Raw genomic sequence first — 14,469 nt, 5'->3', positions numbered from 1 at the left:
TATCATACAGAATAGTTTTTCATCCCCTGTGCTGCTTCTATTAATCCCTTCCTCCCTCTCCCTGAGCCCCTGGAAAACACTGATCTTTACATGTGCATAGTTTAGCATAGTTGGAATCGTGTAGAATGTAGCCTTTTCAGATAAGGTTCATTCACTTACAAATATGTATTAGAGGTTCCTGTATATTTTTTCATGGCTCGTTTCTTTTTTAAGATTTTGCTTTTTAGGGATCCCTGGGTGGCGCAGCGGTTTGGCGCCTGCCTTTGACCCGGGGCGCGATCCTGGAGACCCGGGATCGAATCCCACGTCGGGCTCCCGGTGCATGGAGCCTGCTTCTCCCTCTGCCTGTGTCTCTGCCTCTCTCTCTCTGTGTGACTATCATAAATAAATAAAAATTTATAAAAAAAAAAAAAAAGATTTTGCTTTTTAATTTTTAAGTAATCTCTACAGCCAGCATGGGCCTTGAACTCACAACCCTGAGATCAAGAATTGCATGCTCCACTGACTGAGACAGCCAGGTGCCCCAATAGCTCATTTCTTTTCACCACTGAATAATGATCTGTTATATGGTTGTACTACCATTTATTTATCCCTTCATCTATTGAGTGGCTGCTTCCAAGTTTTGGCCATTATGAATAAAGCTACTATAAACTCATGTGCAGGGTTTTGTGTGGACATAAAGTAACCTACTTGGGTAAGCACTAAGGAGTATAATTGCTAGCTCACATGGAAGGAGTTTGTTTCATCCAGTAAGAAACTGCCAAAGTGTCTTTCAAAGCGGCCATGCCATTTTGCATTCCCATCAGCAGTGAATGAGGTCTCCTGTTGCTCCACATCCTTGCCAGCATTTGGTATCGTCCATGCTGTGGCTTTTGGCCATTCTAACAGGTGTGTAGTGATAGCAACTAGCTTTTAATCAAAACAATATATAGTCTCAAAAAGGTACTTGTACATCTATGATCGATGATCATAGAGGCATTATTCACAATAGCCAAATGGTAGAAAGATCCCAAGTGCCCATCAACAAAAGAATGGATAAATAGGGATCCCTGGGTGGCGCAGCAGTTTGGCACCTGCCTTTGGCCCAGGGCGTGATCCTGGAGACCCAGGATCGAATCCCACGTCGGGCTCCCAGTGCATGGAGCCTGCTTCTCCCTCTGCCTGTGTCTCTGCCTCTCTCTCTCTGTGTGTGTGTGACTATCATACATAAATAAAAATTTAAAAAAAAAGAATGGATAAATAAATGTTGTATATACATATAATGGCATATTGTTCAGCCAAAAATGAATGAAGTTCTGAGATATGCTGCAATGTGGATGAACAGTGTAGATATGCTAAGTGAACTAAGCCAGTATTGTGTAGTACCACTTACAAGAAGTATCTAGAATAGGCAAAATCATAGAGAAAGTAGAATAGAGATTACCAAGGATTAGAGGGAGGGAGGCATGGACAGTTAGTTCTCAATGGTAGGGAGTTTCTATGAGGGACAAGAAAAGGTTCTGAAAAGAGATAGTGCTAGCGGCGCATGGGTGACTCCATCTGTTGAACACCTGATTCTTGATTTCTGCTGAGGTCATGATCTCAGGGTCCTACTTGGTGGCACAGAGCCTGCTTGAGATTCTCTCTCTCCCTGTTCCCTCCCTCCCCCCTGCTCACACACACTCTCTCTCAATAAATAGATAAATAATATTTTTTAAAAAAGATAGTGCTGGGGGCTGTACAACATTGTAAATATGCTTAATGCTACTAAATTATGTGCTTAAAATGGTTAAAATGGCACATTTCATGTATATTTTATCAGAATTTTAAAACAATAATATACTGGATTGAAGTGATGGATGCATAACCATAAATTACTAAGAGTTTTGTTACTTACTAATTACACTTTTCCGGTTATTGTTTTGTTTTGTTTTGTTTTGTTTTATGGAATAATTCCATACTTCAGAAAGAAAAACAGACTACTCAGGACATGTTTTTTTTTTTTTAAAAAAGAGAGACTAAGAGCTATTAGACATAAAAATGTATTACACAAAATAGGGGATCTCTGGGTGGCTCAGCGGTTTAGCGCCTGCCTTTGGCCCAGGGCGCAATCCTGGAGTCCCTGGATTGAGTCCTGGAGTCCTGGGATCGAGTCCCGCATCGGGCTCCCGGCATGGAGCTTGCTTCTCCCTCTGCCTGTATCTCTGCCTCTCTCTCTGTCTATTATGAATGAATAAATAAATTTTTAAAAAAATGTATTACACAAAATAATGAATACCTTTTAGTACTGGCCCCAGAAACAAAAAGGCTCAGGAGTATATATTACTTCAGTGTCTGTTTTCACAGCACTAGTGAAAGACTGGAGTATTCCATAATCATTCTTGGGCTACTAAGTAACAATTCAAAGGAAAAAATGTTAGATTCCCAAGACTGTCCTTTAAAACAACTAAGTGTAAGCTTGATTCAAGATTGATTGGTTTATTGATTTAAATATTTTATTTATTTATTCATGAAAAACACACAGAGACAGAGAGAGAGACAGAGACACAGGCAGAGGGAGAAGCAGGCTCCATGTAGGGAGCCCAATGCGGGACTTGAAACCGGGACTTCAGGATCAGTGCCTGAGCCGAAGGCAGACACTTAACCGCTGAGCCCCCTAGGCGTCCCTCAAGATTTATTTATTTGTTTCATGTTTTTGTTTAAATTCTAGTTAGTTAACATGTAATGTTAGTTTCAGGAATAGAATTTAGTGATTCATCACTTGTATACAATATCCAGTGCTCATCACAAGTGCCCTTCTTAATGCCCATCACCCCATGTAGCTCAGCCCTCATCCATCTCCCCTCCAGTAACCCTCAATTTGTTCTCTATAATTAATAGTCTCTTATGGTTTGCCTCTCCTTATTTCCCCTCTTCCTTCCCTTATTATATTCATCTGTTGTGTTTCTTAAATTCCACAGGAGTGAAATCATATGGTATTTGTCTTTCTCTGATTGATTTTGCTTAGCATAATACACTCTGCTCCATCCATATTGTTGCAAATGGCAAGATTTTATTCTTTTTTATGGCTAATATTCCACATATATATATTCCATATATATGTATAGACGTAGGTGTGGTGGTGTGTGTATATACATATGTGTGTGTGTGTCTGTCTTCTTTATTGATTCTTCAGTTGATGGGCATTTCAGCTCTTTTCATAATTTGGCTATTGTTGATGATGCTGCTATAAACATTGCTGTGTATGTGCCCCCTTAGAATCAGTATTTTTGTATCCTTTGGGTAAAAACCCAGTAGTAGTCCTAGGGTAGTTCTATTGCTAACTTTTTGAGGAACCTCCACACTGTTTTCCAGAGTGGCTGCACCAGCCTGCATTCCTACCAACAGAGTAAGAGGGTTCCCCTTTCTCCACATCCTCACCAAGACCTGTTGTTTCTTGTGTTGTGAATTTTAGCCATTCTGACAGGTGTGAGGTGGTATCTCATTGTGGTTTTGTTTTGTATTTTCCCTGATGAGGAGTGGTGTTGAGCATCTTTTCATGTGGCTGTTGGCTGTCTGGATGTCTTTTTTGGAGAAATGTCTATTTCTTAAATGGATTATTTGTTTTTGGGGTACTTTGATTCTTTTTTTTTAAAAGATTTTGTTTATTTATCTGAGAGATATTGAGAGAGACAGAGCAAAAGTGGTGGGGAGAAGCAGACTCCCTGCTGAGCAAAGAGCCCGACATGGGGCTTGATTCCAGGACCTGGAGATCATGACCTGAGCCAAAGGCAGATGCCCAGCCGACTGAGCCACCCAGGTACCTCTGATTAGTTCTTTATAGATTTTGGATACTACCCCTATATCAGATCTGTCATTTGCAACTATCTTCTCCCATTCCATAGGCTGCCTTTTAGTTTTATTGATTGTTTCCTTTACTGTACAGAAGATTTTTATCTTGATGAAGTCCCAATAGTTCATTTTTACTTTTGCTTCCCTTGCTCCTGGAGATGTGTCTAGTAAGAAATTGGAATGGCTAATGTCAAAGAGGTTACTGCCTATGTTCTCCTCTAGGATTTTGATTGTTTCCTGTCTCACATTTAGGTCTTTTGTCCATTATGAATTTATTTTTGTGTATGTTGTAAGAAAATGGTCCAGTTTCATTCTTCTGCATGTTGCTATCTAGTTTTACCAACACCATATGTTGAAGAAACTGTCTCTTTTCTGTTGGGTATTTCTCATGCTTTGTCAAAGATTAGTTGACCATATAGTTGTGGGTCCACTTCTGGGTTTTCTATTCTGTTTGTGTGCTGGTACCACACTGTCTTGATGACTATAGCTTTGTAATATAGCTTGAAGTCTGGAATTGTGATGTCTCCAGCTTTGCTTTGCTTTTTCAGGATTGCTTTGGGTATTCAGGGTCTTTTGTGGGTCAATACAAATTTTAGGATTGTTTGTTCTAGCTCTGTGAAAAATGCTGGAGGTAGGGTGCCTGGGTGGCTCAGTTGGTTAAGCCTCTGACTCTTTTTTTTTTTTTTAATTTTTTTAAATTTATTTTATGATAGTCACAGAGAGAGAGAGAGGCAGAGACACAGGCAGAGGGAGAAGCAGGCTCCATGCACTGGGAGCCCGATGTGGGATTCGATCCCGGGTCTCCAAGATCGCACCCTGGGCCAAAGGCAGGCGCCAAACCGCTGCGCCACCCAGGGATCCCAAGCCTCTGACTCTTGACTTCAGCTCAGGTCATGGTCTCATGGTCTTGAGAACAAGCCCTGTGTTGGGCTCTGTGCTCAGTGGAGATTCTGCTGGAGTTTCCTCCCTCTCCCCCTGGCCCTCCCCCATATCTCTAAAATAAATAAGAAAGAAAAATGCTGGTGGTATTTTGATAGGGGTTGCTCCACTTTAAAATTTAACTCTTGAGGGGTATTTGAGTAGTTCAGTTGGTTGACTCTTGGTTTCAGCTCAGGTCATGATCTCAGAATCCTGGTTCCAAGCCCCATGTCAGGCTCCACACTCAGTGGAGAGTCTGCTTGAAGATTCTCCATCTTCCTCTGCCCCTCCCCCTACTCACACTCTCTTTCAAATAAATGAATAAACTTAAAAAAAAATAAAATTTAAATCTTGAATCCACAAGAGATTTAGAGATTAAATAAATAAATAAATAAATAAATATAAATAGTAAGGGAATGTTTTTTATATTCTTTGGGTGAGGAGGTATGACATCAAAGGAAATCATAAGGAAATAATTGATAAATTCAAATACAGAGAAAATTATTTATTTATTTTTAAATTTATTTATGATACACAGAGAGAGAGAGAGAGAGGGGCAGAGACACAGGCAGAGGGAGAAGCAGGCTCCACGCACCGGGAGCCCGACGTGGGATTCGATCCCGGGTCTCCAGGATCGTGCCCTGGGCCAAAGGCAGGCGCCAAACCGCTGCGCCACCCAGGGATCCCAAATACAGAGAAAATTAAAGTCTTTTTTCCCCCAGTAATCTCTACACCCAATGTGGGGCTTGAACCCATGACTCCAAGATCAAGAGTTGCATACTCTACTGACTGAGGCAGCCAGGTGCTCCTAGAGAAAATTAAATTCTGAAAAAAAAACTTGCTATAAGCAAAGTTAATAAATTGGGGAAATATATATGGTACATGTATGAAAGAATAAGGAATTTAATTTATAAACATTTTTTAAAATATTTTATTTATTTATTTTAGAGAGAGACCACAAGCAAGGGGGGGGGAGGGACAAATGGAGAGGGAGAGAGAGCATCTCAAGCTGACTCCGCTGTGTGCGGAGTTAGACATGCAGCTCAGTCTCATGACCTGAGATCATAACCCGAGCTGAAATCAAGAGCCACTTAACTGACTGAGCTGACCCTGTGAGGAGCCTGCTTCTCCCCCTGCCTATGTCTCTGCCTCTCTCTCTCTCTGTCTGTGTCTCTCATGAATAAATAAATATTTTAAAAAAACCCAAAACTGACTGAGCTGAAATCAGCCACTTAACTGACTGAGCTACCCAGGTGCCCCTAATTTATAAACTTTTGCAAGTTAATTGAACCCCAATAAGAAAAATAAGAGTATGAATGGCCAATTTAAAAAGGAAACACAGGGATCCCTGGGTGGCGCAGCGGTTTGGCGCCTGCCTTTGGCCCAGGGCGCGATCCTGGAGACCCGGGATCGAATCCCACATCGGGCTCCCAGTGCATGGAGCCTGCTTCTCCCTATGCCTGTGTCTCTGCCTCTCTCTCTCTCTCTCTCTGTGACTATCATAAATAAATAAAAATTAAAAAAAAATAAAAAGGAAGCACATAGAACAATAAAGTATCAAAAATGCTTCTCTTTATTAAAAATCAGTATTATAATGTATGTAGTATCCTTTGACCTATAAGATTGGCCAATATTTAAAACAATAATGATAGGCAGGGTTGGAATAATTTGGAAAAACATTTTTGTATGATTCTGATAAGACCTTTCTGAAGGTCTTGTCGAATCAAGTTAAAAAAATTTTAAATTATCATAACCCTTATTTGTGTACAAAGGTGCATATACAAGAATGTCCTCACATTGCAGCTTACATTTGTAAAATATTGGAAACAAGCTAAAAATAGTTCAATAGATATAAGCAAAAGCAATTGTGTTGATATATAAGTAGAATTTGGAGAGGCAATGAAAATAGTTATGTGTACTAACCACATGGGAGAGGTGTCTAATACATTGAGAAATAAAAAATTTAGACCACATAAGACAATGTAGAGTATTATACTATTTTTGCAAAAAGTATGCATATTTTGAAAAGACTACTGGAATGTACAAAAGGAGGGAAGAACCCCCACTCCCCATATGCACACACAAAATAAATTCTCCTACCACCTTATGCCTAACAACACAGAATACTGTGTGTGTGGACTGTTTCTGAAGATCTTGAAAAATTGAAAACCACATTATTTTCAATTAATTTCCTCTTAGGAATAAAGACAAGTGTAGAGAATGATTTTGGAAAATACATTGCATATTTTTATTTAAACGTTGCTTTTAGGGGCACCGGGCTGGCTCAGTCTGTAGAGCATGTGACTTTTGACCTCAGGGTTGTGTGTTCAAGTCCCATGTTGGGTGTAGAGATTACTTGAAAAATAAAAAGAAATCTTAAATGTTGCTTTTAATTTTTTGACTTTCTACTGAAGTTTCACTGAGTGTCGTCTTCTCAGTCAACTACCTGGTATATCCTACAGCTTGCTAGATCTCCTTCTAAATGGGTTGTAATATCTATTTCTGTTCCAATAGACCCTAGCACCAATATTAGGTGTTTGCTTGGATGGCACTGCCATAGAATGTAAAGGGATTTTAATTGTAATAATGGTAACCTATTTCAAGTAGAGCACATAAATAATAGTGTGGATTGTTTATAGACATTAACAAAAAAAGTTTTCATTTTTGTTAACTTAAATGACATCACCATCGGGCAGAGATCATCTATCACAACATGTGACCTTATCAATTAACTTTTGTACTTTGTTATATTAAAACCCATTGGTCTTTCTTGCACTTTAAAAAAAAAAGATATTTATTTATTTATTTATTTATTTATTTACTTATTTATGGGAGAGAGCGTGTGTGCATGAGCAGTGGGGAGAGGGAGAGGGAGAAGCAGACTTCTTGCTGAGCAAGGAGCCCATTTCGGGGCTCAGTCACAGGACCCTGAGATCATGACCTGAGCCAAAGGCAGCTGCTTAAGCCACTGAGTCACCCAGGCGCCCCTTTCTCTTGCACTTTGAGTGGACCATTTATCCGGGCATGATTTTGTAACATCATGCCAAGGTCATTTGAAAAATAGCTGGCTCACTGAGTCATGAAGATCTTTTAAGTGTTAATACATTTTATTACATAGTACGAAAGGACCACAATAATATCACCACTGGTCTCATCAAAAGAGCTTTAAGTATTGGGAAGCAGATAAAAGTTTTTGCCAAAATTCTGATTTTCACTTGAAAGCTCATTTTATCATTGGGCAACAAATATAGTCAGTTCTTTTTCTTGAAGTGTCAGCTCACTTCATTCATTTTTGAGAAAATGTCTGCCAAACACCCAGACTTCATTTGACTGTCAGCCAATCAAATAAAAATGGTGTTCCATGAGCAAAGCAGCTAGTTCAGCTCATAACTCAAACAGTTGCACAAGTGATTTTCCTGGAGACAACCATCATGCTCCTGTGTGCAGCAGAAGCACTTATGCATTCTTCCTTTTTCATCAGCGTATTAAAAAGACATGCTCAAAAGTTAAGACTTAATACAATTAATAATTTTAACTGCTCCATCAAGGCCATTCTGAAGTGAAATGAACATTTCTTCTCTATAATTGTGTAAGAGTACAGAATGCAATGACGACTACATCAGCTGGGTGCCACTATCTGGAATCCTGCTGTGGTACCAGGAGGTCCACCCTCTCCTCCAAACTGCATCTGCACCATCAATGCAAGTGTCAGTTCAATGAAATAGGAAGGTAATGTCTAAATATTATTTATCAAAATAATCTTGACCTCTTGGATTTCCTGTATCTCGGGAACCCCAGGAGTCTGCAGACTACATTTATAGCATAATCTTTGTGTGCCATTATGACACCTAAAAAAATTGACATTGTTTCCTTGGTAGCAGTCAAATATCCAATATTTGACAAAACTCCCTCCCCTTGTGAGCTTACATTCCAGTTGGTGTTCATATTTCCAAATTCTTTCCATAAACATCATATGTGTATATATATATATATATATATATATATATATATATATACACATATATATATTTAAAGATTTTATTTGTTTATTTGAGAGAGAGAACACAAGCATGGGGAGCAGCAGGTAGAGAGAGAGAGAGAGAGAGGGAGAAGCAGGCTGCCCCTGAGCAGGGAGCCCCATGGGAGGCTTGATCCTAGGACCCCAGGATCATGACCTGAGCCAAAGGCAGATGCTTAACGAACTGAGCCACCCAGGTGCCCCAAACATAGTATATTTCTTCAAATTTCTATAATTCAAGATCTAAATGAGTCCACATCCTGTGACCTATGTCTTTTATTATGTAGGTTCCTCTTCCATATCATTTCTTTTCTTTGCCATTTATATGTTGAAAACAGTGTTGTTTATTCTGAAGAATTTCCACATTTGGATTTTCCTAATCATGTTAAATTTTAATTATCAACTTTCCTTTTTTTTTTTTTTTAAGATTTTATTTTATTTATTTATTTTTTTTGAGAGAGAGAGAGAGAGAAAGAGCACAAGTTCAGGGAAAGGCGCAAAGAGGCAGACTCCTTGCTGAGCAGGGAGCTCTATGCCAGGGGATTCCCAGGCCCTGGGATCATGACCTGAGCCTAAGGCAGACACTTAACCAACCTAGCCACCCGGGTGCCCCTAATTATGAACTTTCTTTTCCTTCATCTGGCTGAAATTGAGGTGGTCAATGCTTACAAAGAATTTTTGACCAAATATTAATAGTGATTTCCTATTCCTTGCCAGGTCTTAAAATCATTCTTTTTCTAAAGTATTGAGTGACAGGTTCAGGTTTTTCCACCCAGTGTCTTTATTTTCTACCCCTTGATTCAGCATTCCTGCAATCAAGGTTTATCAAGCACCAGTGAAGGCAGAGCTGTGAGCAGCAGCGCACAAAGCTCCCTCCCCTGTGAGCTTACATTCCAGTTGAGGGACTGGTAATAAACAAAAGGTAAAATATGCAGCGTGTCAGGTGACATTCACCACCAAGGAGGACATATCAGGAGTGCTGTCGCGGGGTATGTTTTGGAACAGAGTGGCTAGAGAAGGCTTTACTGAGCAGTGAGATTTGAGACAAAACTCGCAATCAGGGAAGCCTGAGTGACCCAGTCGGCTAGGGTCATGGTCCCAGGGTTCAGATGAGCCCTGCACTGGTCTCCCTGCTCCGTGGGGAGCCTGCTTCTCCCTCTCGTGTTACCCCTGCTTGTGCTCTCTCTGTTCAATAAATTAATTTAAAAAAGACTCCACAATCAGGTAATTACCTCCATAATCATAATTCCAAAACTATAAATCAGGCCCCCCTACTGGCAGATGCCCTTGGTTATTACCAGTGTTTGACAACACCACTCCATCTGGTTTCCATTCCTCCCAGCAAGTCAACCTGCCTCCCTCTTTCATACCTGAGATGATGAAAAGGAAAGATACCTGACCACAGCTCTTCCTTCCTCATCTGGGGGCTCTGAGAAATGGCCTTTAATCTATTTTTCTCACGGCAAAATTACAAAGTAGGAAGCTTGCAAAAAATTCTCCCAAATCCGAGCAAAGTGAATACCTTATGCTTTTGTTCCTTCATTTTATTATTTTTAAAAATATTTTATTTATTTATGAGAGAGAGATCACAGGCAAGGGAGGAGGGATAGAGGGAGAAGCAGACTCCCTACTGAGCAGGGAGCCCGATGAGTTGCAAGACTCGATCCCAGGACCTTGGGATCAAGATCTGAGCCAAAGGCAGATGCTAAACCGACTGGGCCACCCAGGTGCCCTTGTTCCTTCATTTTAAACATAAATTAAACATCAGCAGAACAGCTTGAACCTTGCAAGATCCAGTTATCTTACTGAGCAGCTCACAAGTTATCTTTCTCCCTGATGAGTGAAGGATTCTCACATGGCCAATGGCTTAGAAAGGGTTCATCCAAGGATCCCTCAGGTATATGAGGACTGTTTCATTTATCTCTGTCTTTCCAGTAGTAAGCTTGGGATAGATGAGTAGTAATGAAAGGATGACAGGAGCAGGAACTTATGATGCTTAAAATGCAACCATGACCAGGACCATACAATTTTGTAGTCCTAGTCACCTGAGGGTACCAGGTACTGCCTATGCAGCCTGCATCTTACCTGAGTGGGTAGCTACCAGCACCACCCAACTTTAATGCCGTGCACCTGAGGGGAACATGTGGCACCCATGCCAGAAGAGAGAGCTGCCCCTTCAGCCTGTTTCTCCTCCTGGCCAGATCCTGGGTCTGCAAAAAGTCATTGTAATTCTGAATGTGTTAGTATTGGATGCATTATTTTTTTTAGAGATAATTTCATATTGGTCAGAAAGACATGGGTAGGGGTGCCTCCGTGGCTCACTCTGTTAAGCATCTGCCCTTAGTTCCAGTCATGATCCTTGGGTCTTGGGATTGAGTCCTGCATCAGGTTCCCTGCTCAGCAGGGAGTCTACTTCTCCCTCTGCCCCTCCTTCCTGCTCATGATCTCTTTCTCTCCCTTACTCTCAATCTCTCAAATAAATAAAATCTTAAAAAAACTTTAAAAAGACATGGGTATGAGTACTTTTGGGCCAAGTATTATTACAAAATCAGGCAGCTGAATCAAAGATTCTTTTTTTTTTTTTAAAGATTTTATTTTATTTACTCATGAGACACAGAGCAAGCGAGAGAGAGGCAGAGGGAGAAGCAGGCTCCACGCAGGGAGCGCGACGTGGGACTCGATCCCGGGTCTCCAGGATCAGGCCCTGGGCCTCAGGTGGCACCAAACCACTGCGCCACCAGGGCTGCCCAAAGATTCTCATTTTTCATGAGTAGATCCAGAAACAGAATGGATCAAGGTGTCTATTGGTCCAAATACCTCTGTTTACAAATAGAAAGACTAAAGCTCAGACTTCCTGGCCTCCAGAGCTATGAGAAATACATGTTGTTGTTAATGGATTCAGGAGCTCTGATGGACTAAGGTATAGGCCCTTCTTGGCTGTGACTGTTTCTCTGATTTTTCTCGTTTTTGATGACTTTGAGAGTTTTGAGGAGTTTTAGTCAGCCATTTCATAAGATGTTCCTCTATTGGCATTTGTTTGGTGTTTTTTTTCTGTTCATTAGGCAGGAGTTATGAGTTCTGAGGAGGAACAGCTCAGAGGTAAAGGACCATTTTCATCATATCACGTCAAGGGTACTGTATCAATTTCCTAGGGCTGTCATAACAAAGTACTGCTAACTGGCTTAAGACAACATGAATTTGTTCTTTCATGGTTCTGGAAACTGGAAGTCTGAAATCAAGGTGTTGGCAAGGCCATGGCACATCTGAAACCTATGGAAAAATCCTTCTTTGCTTCTCTCTAGCTTCCACCAGTTTCCCTAGCTTCCCTGGTTCCTGTTGCAGCACTGTCAATCCCTCCTCCACTGTCCCATGACATTCTCAGCTCTTAACCCTATGCCTCTTCTCTTTTCCTTACAAGGACATCGGTCATATTGGATTAAGGGCCAAACCTACTCCAGAATCACCCCATCTTAACTAATTACAGCCTCAATGACCCAATTTCCAAATAAGGTCAAATTCTGAGGTCTTGGGAAGGAATTGTGGGAGGATACTCTTGAACCCAGCACAGGTACATGTTACCAACACGATCTTTGGCTGTTGATGTTGACCTTGGCCAAAGTGTGTTTGTCAGATCTCTCCACTGCAAAGTGACTCTTTTTCTTTCCCCTTCTCATACTGCAGTCTTTGGAAGGAAGTCACTATGAACGGCCCCCATTTTTGGAGTGGGAAGTTATGCTCCCTATCTTTAGGGTAGAGTATCTACAGAACTTATTTGGAATTCTTCTGCATGAGGAACTTGTCTCTTCTCCCTGTTTATTAATTGATTTGATCAATCCCATATATATGTATGGTTATATCTGAATGGTTAATTCATGCCCCTGTGGTACTGGCTAGAGCATAGTACGTATGGGCAGTTCCTTTTGCCTTTAGTCTTACAAGCCCCATTCCCAAATTTACTTGGGTCAGCACTTCTTTCCCCACCCTCTTCAGTGAGGTTGCTTCATACATTTAGAAAGATAACAGTTGGATTCTCTTGTCACAGCCTGCATTCTTTCCTGGGATCTTCCAACCCCCTAAATGATTTTTAAAAAAATTTGTTTGCAGTAAGGTTCATCTTGGTGTTATAGAGTTCTGTAGGTTTTGAACATTGTATAATGTCATGCATCCACCATTACAGTATCATACAGAATAGTTTACCACCCTAAAAATCTCTTGTAGTTCATGTATTCATCCCCCACAGCTCAAATCCCTGGCAACCACTGGTCTTTTTACTGCCTCCCTAGTTTTATCTTTTCCAGAATGTCACATGGTTGGAATCATACAGCATGTGGCTTTTTCAGATTGATTTCTTTTACTTGGCACTATGCATTTAAGATTCCTCTGTGTCGGGTGGCGCAGCGGTTTGGCGCCTGCCTTTGGCCCAGGGCGTGATCCTGGAGACCTGGGATCGAATCCCATATCGGGCTCCCGGTGCATGGAGCCTGCTTCTCCCCATGCCTGTGTCTCTGCCTCTCTCTCTCTCTGTGACTATCATAAATAAAAAAAAAAAATAAAAAAAAAATTAAAAAAAAAAAGATTCCTCTGTGTCTTTTTGTGACTTTTTGTAGCTGACAAGTATTTCCTTGTATTAATGGGTTATGGTTGGCTTACCATTCACCTTTGGATGGACATCTTGGTTGTTTCTAGTTTTTGGAGACTATGAATAAAACTGCTATAAACATTCATGTGCAGACTTCTGTAGGGACATACGTTTCAACTCAGTTGGGTAAGAACTTAGGAACATGATTGCTGGATCATATGGTAAGACTATGTTTAGCTTTTAAGAAACTGTCAAACTGTCTTCCAAAGTGACTGTACCATTTTGCATTCCCACCAGCAGTGAATGAGAATTCCTGTTACTCTGTGTCCTTGTCAGCATTTGATGTCAGGTTTGTTGTTATTATTTATTTATTTATTTTTGGTCATTCTAATAGGTGCATAGTGGCATCTTATTTTAACTTGTAATTCTATGATGACAGGTGATGTAGAGGATCTTTTCATGTGCTTTTTATGTTCCATCTGTATGTCTTCTTTGGTGAAGTGTCTGTTCAGATCTTTTGCCCATTTTTAATCACATTTTTTCTTTTCTTATTGTTGAATTTAGGAGCACATTTAACACACAAATCTCGAGTTCTAAATACTATTCTCCACTAAAAGAAGCTTTGGAAACTTGGTTGGTTACTGGTCTGAGCAGGGGAAAGACAAGATGAGCTAGATGTTTTACTAGAAAGTAAAACAGTGCTCAAAAAAAGGTGCAGACTAGTCTAAAGGGCAGAGAAACCCATAGACAGAGGCCTCGGTGGCCGGAGCCAGAACTGACAGAGCAACAAAATAATGATGGTATTAGATGATAACCTATAGAATAAAATAAATATCCATGAATCCATATTGGTAATATATAAATAATTGACTAAGTAAATAAATAAATAAGGCAGAAGGGATGGCTCTTCCCTAGAGAATAATTCTAACTAAATAATATAGAAGGAATAAGAGAAGTAGAAAATCACCATTAGAACACACAATACCACAATAACAACTATTGCAGGCAAGATCCACCATTAGATGCTAATAGCAGATGAAAGTGAGGTGAAACAGGATATTTGCACAGTCTTCAATATCTACTCCAATATATTTATTAATTTAAAAAAGAGAAAAATATTAACTTCACTGTGCAGAAACCCCGC

This window comes from Nyctereutes procyonoides, unplaced genomic scaffold (assembly GCF_905146905.1).
Source record: "Nyctereutes procyonoides isolate TBG_1078 unplaced genomic scaffold, NYPRO_anot_genome, whole genome shotgun sequence".
NCBI lineage: Eukaryota > Metazoa > Chordata > Mammalia > Carnivora > Canidae > Nyctereutes > Nyctereutes procyonoides.
The sequence above is the reverse complement of the archived record's forward strand: the minus strand, read 5'-3'. Positions refer to the sequence as shown.